The following is a 6,894-nucleotide window of genomic DNA, read 5'->3' on the forward strand; positions in this document are numbered from 1 at the left end:
GGATCGAGCCCAAAACTTGGGCAACATCATAATATGGCGGGAGGAGTCATTTGGTGAGTTTTGAGTGAAATGCAATCGATAGAAGTATGTAATACACCAACCACACCAATTAGGAACGAACTGCCGTTGAACTTGAATTGTCCAATTTCTCACACCTATTGATTTCAGATCGAGCCCAAACCTTGGGCAACATCATAATATGGTGGGAGGAGTCATTTGGTGAGTTTTGAGTGAAATCCAATCGCTAGATGTATGGAATACAACAACCACCCCAATTAGGAACGAACTGTCGTTGAACTTGAATTGTCCAATTTCTCACACCTATTGATTTCGGATCGAGCCCAAAACTTGGGCAACATCATAATATGGTGGGAGGAGTCATTTGGTGAGTTTTGAGTGAAATCCAATAGCTAGAAGTACGGAATACACCAACCCCTCCAACTAGGAACGAACTGCCGTTGAACTTGAATTGTCCAATTTTGAACACCTATTGATTTCGGATCGAGCCCAAAACTTGGGCAACATCATAATATGGTGGGAGGAGTCATTTGGTGAGTTTTGAGTGAAATCCAATCGCTAGAAGTACGGAATACACCAACAACTCCAATCAGGAACGAACTGCCATTTAACTTAAATTGTCCAATTTCTCACACCTATTGAGTTCGGATCGAGCCCAAAACTTGGGCAACATCATAATATGGTGGGAGGAGTCATTTGGTGAGTTTTGAGTGAAATCCAATCGCTAGATGTATGGAATACAACAACCACCCCAATTAGGAACGAACTGTCGTTGAACTTGAATTGTCCAATTTCTCACACCTATTGATTTCGGATCGAGCCCAAAACTTGGGCAACATCATAATATGGTGGGCGGACTCATTTGGTGAGTTTTGAGTGAAATCCAATCGCTAGAAGTACGGAATACACCAACAACTCCAATTAGGAACGAACTGCCATTGAACTTAAATTGTCCAATTTCTCACACCTATTGAGTTCGGATCGAGCCCAAAACTTGGGCAACATCATAATATGGTGGGAGGAGTCATTTGGTGAGTTTTGAGTGAAATCCAATCGCTAGAAGTTCGGAATACACCAACAACTCCAATTAGGAACGAACTGCCATTTAACTTAAATTGTCCAATTTCTCACACCTACTGAGTTCGGATCGAGCCCAAAACTTGGGCAACATCATAATATGGCGGGAGGAGTCATTTGGTGAGTTTTGAGTGAAATGCAATCGATAGAAGTATGTAATACACCAACCACACCAATTAGGAACGAACTGCCGTTGAACTTGAATTGTCCAATTTCTCACACCTATTGATTTCAGATCGAGCCCAAACCTTGGGCAACATCATAATATGGTGGGCGGAGTCATTTGGTGAGTTTTGAGTGAAATCCAATCGCTAGATGTATGGAATACAACAACCACCCCAATTAGGAACGAACTGTCGTTGAACTTGAATTGTCCAATTTCTCACACCTATTGATTTCGGATCGAGCCCAAAACTTGGGCAACATCATAATATGGTGGGAGGAGTCATTTGGTGAGTTTTGAGTGAAATCCAATAGCTAGAAGTACGGAATACACCAACCCCTCCAACTAGGAACGAACTGCCGTTGAACTTGAATTGTCCAATTTTGAACACCTATTGATTTCGGATCGAGCCCAAAACTTGGGCAACATCATAATATGGTGGGAGGAGTCATTTGGTGAGTTTTGAGTGAAATCCAATCGCTAGAAGTACGGAATACACCAACAACTCCAATCAGGAACGAACTGCCATTTAACTTAAATTGTCCAATTTCTCACACCTATTGAGTTCGGATCGAGCCCAAAACTTGGGCAACATCATAATATGGTGGGAGGAGTCATTTGGTGAGTTTTGAGTGAAATCCAATCGCTAGAAGTATGGAATACACCAACCACTCCAATTAGGAACGAACTGCCGTTGAACTTGAATTGTCCAATTTCTCACACCTATTGATTTCGGATCGAGACCAAAACTTGGGCAACATCGTAATATGGTGGGAGGAGTCATTTAGTGAGTTTTGAGTGAAATCCAATCGCTAGAAGTATGGAATACTCCAACCACTCCAATTAGGAACGAACTGCCGTTGAACTTGAATTGTCCAATTTCTCACACCTATTGATTTCGGATCGAGACCAAAACTTGGGCAACATCGTAATATGGTGGGAGGAGTCATTTAGTGAGTTTTGAGTGAAGTCCAATCGCTAGAAGTATGGAATACACCAACCACTCCAATTAGGAACGAACTGCCGTTGAACTTGACTTGTCCAATTTCTCACACCTATTGATTTCAGATCGAGCCCAAAACTTGGGCAACATCATAATATGGTGGTTGGAGTCATTTGGTGAGTTTTCAGTGAAATGCAATCGATAGAAGTATGGAATACACCAACCACTCCAATTAGGAACGAACTGCCGTTGAACTTGAATTGTCCAATTTCTCACACCTATTGATTACGGATCGGGCCCCAAACTTGGGCAACATCATAATATGGTGGGAGGAGTCATTTGGTGAGTTTTGAGTGAAATCCAATCGCTAGAAGTATGGAATACACCAACCACACCAATTGGGAACGAACTGCCGTTGAACTTGAATTGTCCAATTTGGAACACCTGTTGATTTCGGATTGAACCCAAAACTTGGGCAACATCACAATATGGTGGGAGGAGTCATTTGGTGAGTTTTGAGTGAAATCCAATCGCTAGAAGCATGGAATACACCAACCACTCCAATTAGGAACAAACTGCCGTTGAACTTGAATTGTCCAATTTTGAACACCTATTGATTTCGGATCGAGCCCAAAACTTGGGCAACATCATAATATGGTGGGAGGAGTCATTTGGTGAGTTTTGAGTGAAATCCAATCGCTAGAAGTATGGAATACACCAACCACACCAATTGGGAACGAACTGCCGTTGAACTTGAATTGTCCAATTTGGAACACCTATTGATTTCGGATTGAACCCAAAACTTGGGCAACATCACAATATGGTGGGAGGAGTCATTTGGTGAGTTTTGAGTGAAATCCAATCGCTAGAAGCATGGAATACACCAACCACTCCAATTAGGAACAAACTGCCGTTGAACTTGAATTGTCCAATTTTGAACACCTATTGATTTCGGATCGAGCCCAAAACTTGGGCAACATCATAATATGGTGGGAGGAGTCATTTGGTGAGTTTTGAGTGAAATCCAATCGCTAGAAGTATGGGATACACCAACTACTCCAATTAGGAACGAACTGCCGTTGAACTTGTATTGTCCAATTTGTCACACCTATTGATTTCGGATCGAGCCCAAAAGTTGGGCAACATCATAATATGGTGGGAGGAGTCATTTGGTGAGTTTGGAGTGAAATCCAATCGCTAGAAGTATGGAATACACCAACCACTCCAATTAGAAACGAACTGCCGTTGAACTTGAATTGCTCAATTTCTCACACCTATTGATTTCGGATCGAGCCCAAAACTTGGGCAACATCATAATATGTTGCGAGGAGTCATTTGGTGAGTTTTCAGTGAAGTCCAATCGCTAGAAGTATGGAGTACACCAACCACTACAATTAGGAATGAACTGCCGTTGAACTTGAATTGCTCAATTTCTCACACCTATTGATTTCGGATCGAGCCCAAAACTTGGGCAACAACATAATATGTTGGGAGGATTCAATTGGTGAGTTTTCAGTGAAATCCAATCGCTAGAAGTATGGAAAACACCAACCACTCCAAATAGGAACGAACTGTCGTTGAACTTGAATTGTCCAATTTGGAACACCTATTGATTTCGGATTGAGCCCAAAACTTGTGCAACATCATAATATTGTTGGAGTAGCCATCTGGTGAGTTTTGAGTGAAATCCAATCGCTAGAAGTATGGAATACACCAACCACTCCAATTAGGAACGAACTGCCGTAGAACTTGAATTGCCCAATTTCTCACACCTATTAATTTCGGATCGAGCCCAAAACTTTGGCAACATCATAATATGTTGGGAGGAGTCATTTGGAAAGATTTCAGTGAAATCCATTCGCTAGAAGTATGGAATACACCAACCACTCCAATTAGGAACGAACTGCCGTTGAACTTGAATTGTCCAATTTCTCACACCTATTGAGTTCGGATCGAGCCCAAAACTTGGGCAACATCATAATATGTTGGGAGGAGTCATTGGGTGAGTTTTGAGTGAAATTCAATCGCTAGAAGTATGGAATACACCAACCACTCCAATTGGGAACGAACCGCCGTTGAACTTGAATTGTCCAATTTCTCACACCTATTGATTTCGGATCGAGCCCCAAACTTGGGCAACATCGTAATATGGTGGGAGGAGTCATTTGGTGAGTTTTGAGTGAAATCAAATCACTAGAAGTACGTAATACACCAACCACTCCAATTAGGAATGAACTGCCGTTGAACTTGAATTGTCCAATTTCTCACACCTATTGATTTCGGATCGAGCCCCAAACTTGGGCAACATCGTAATATGGTGGGAGGTGTCATTTGGTGAGTTTTGAGTGAAATCCAATCGCTAGAAGTATGGAAAACACCAACCACTCCAAATAGGAACGAACTGCCGTTGAACTTGAATTGTCCAATTTGGAACACCTATTGATTTCGGATCGAGCCCAAAACTTGTGCAACATCATAATATGGTGGGAGGAGTCATTTGGTGAGTTTTGAGTGAAATTCAATCGCTAGAAGTATGGAATACACCAACCACTCCAATTGGGAACGAACCGCCGTTGAACTTGAATTGTCCAATTTCTCACACCTATTGATTTCGGATCGAGCCCCAAACTTGGGCAACATCGTAATATGGTGGGAGGAGTCATTTGGTGAGTTTTGAGTGAAATCAAATCACTAGAAGTACGTAATACACCAACCACTCCAATTAGGAATGAACTGCCGTTGAACTTGAATTGTCCAATTTCTCACACCTATTGATTTCGGATCGAGCCCCAAACTTGGGCAACATCGTAATATGGTGGGAGGTGTCATTTGGTGAGTTTTGAGTGAAATCCAATCGCTAGAAGTATGGAAAACACCAACCACTCCAAATAGGAACGAACTGCCGTTGAACTTGAATTGTCCAATTTGGAACACCTATTGATTTCGGATCGAGCCCAAAACTTGTGCAACATCATAATATTGTTGGAGTATTCATTTGGTGAGTTTTGAGTGAAATCCAATCGCTAGAAGTATGGAATACACCAACCACTCCAATTAGGAACGAACTGCCGTTGAACTTGAATTGCCCAATTTCTCACACCTATTGATTTCGGATCGAGCCCAAAACTTGGGCAACATCATAATATGTTGGGAGGAGTCATTTGGTGAGTTTTCAGTGAAATCCAATAGCTAGAAGTATGGAATACACCAACCACTCCAATTAGGAACGAACATCCGTTGAACTTGAATTGTCCAATTTCTCACACCTATTGAGTTCGGATCGAGCCCAAAACTTGGGAAACATCATAATATGGTGGGAGGAGTCATTTGGACAGTTTTCAGTGAAATCCAATCGCTAGAAGTATGGAATACACCAACCACTCCAATTAGGAACAAACTGCCGTTGAACTTGAATTGTCCAATTTCTCACTCCTAGTGAGTTCGGATCGAGCCGAAAACTTGGGCAACATCATAATATTGTGGGAGTAGTCATTTGGTGAGTTTTGAGTGAAATCCAATCGCTAGAAGTATGGAATACACCAACCACTCCAACTAGGAACGAACTGCCATTGAACTTGAATTGTCCAATTTCTCACACCTATTGATTTCGGATCGAGCCCCAAACTTGGGCAACATCGTAATATGGTGGGAGGTGTCATTTGGTGAGTTTTGAGTGAAATCCAATCGCTAGAAGTATGGAAAACACCAACCACTCCAAATAGGAACGAACTGCCGTTGAACTTGAATTGTCCAATTTGGAACACCTATTGATTTCGGATCGAGCCCAAAACTTGTGCAACATCATAATATTGTTGGAGTAGTCATTTGGTGAGTTTTGAGTGAAATCCAATCGCTAGAAGTATGGAATACACCAACCACTCCAATTAGGAACGAACTGCCGTTGAACTTGAATTGCCCAATTTCTCACACCTATTGATTTCGGATCGAGCCCAAAACTTGGAAAACATCATAATATGTTGGGAGGAGTCATTTGGTGAGTTTTCAGTGAAATCCAATCGCTAGAAGTATGGAATACACCAACCACTCAAATTAGGAACGAACTGCCGTTGAACTTGAATTGTCCAATTTCTCACACCTATTGAGTTCGGATCGAGCCCAAAACTTGGGCAACATCATAATATGGTGGGAGGAGTCATTTGGACAGTTTTGAGTGAAATCCAATCGCTAGAAGTATGGAATACACCAACCACTCCAATTAGGAATGAACTGCCGTTGAACTTGAATTGTCCAATTTGGAACACCTATTGATTTCGGACCGAGCCCAAAACTTGGGCAACAACATAATATGGTGGGAGGAGTCATTTGGTGAGTTTTGAGTGAAATCCAATCGCTAGAAGTATGGAATACACCAACCACTCCAATTACGAACGAACTGTCGTTGAACTTGAATTGCCAAATTGCTCACACCTATTGATTTCGGATGGAACCCCAAACTTGTGCAACATCATAAAATGGTGGGCGAAGTCATTTGGTGAGTTTTGAATGAAATCCAATCGCTAGAAGTATGGAATACACCAACCACTCGAATTAGGAACGAACTGCCGTTGAACTTGAATTGTCCAATTTCTCACACCTATTGATTACAGATCGAGCCCAAAACTTGTGCAACACCATAATATGGTGGGAGGAGTCATTCGGTGAGTTTTGAGTGAAATCCAATCGCTAGAAGTAT

This window comes from Prunus avium, chromosome 8 (assembly GCF_965620075.1).
Source record: "Prunus avium chromosome 8, drPruAviu1.hap1.1, whole genome shotgun sequence".
NCBI lineage: Eukaryota > Viridiplantae > Streptophyta > Magnoliopsida > Rosales > Rosaceae > Prunus > Prunus avium.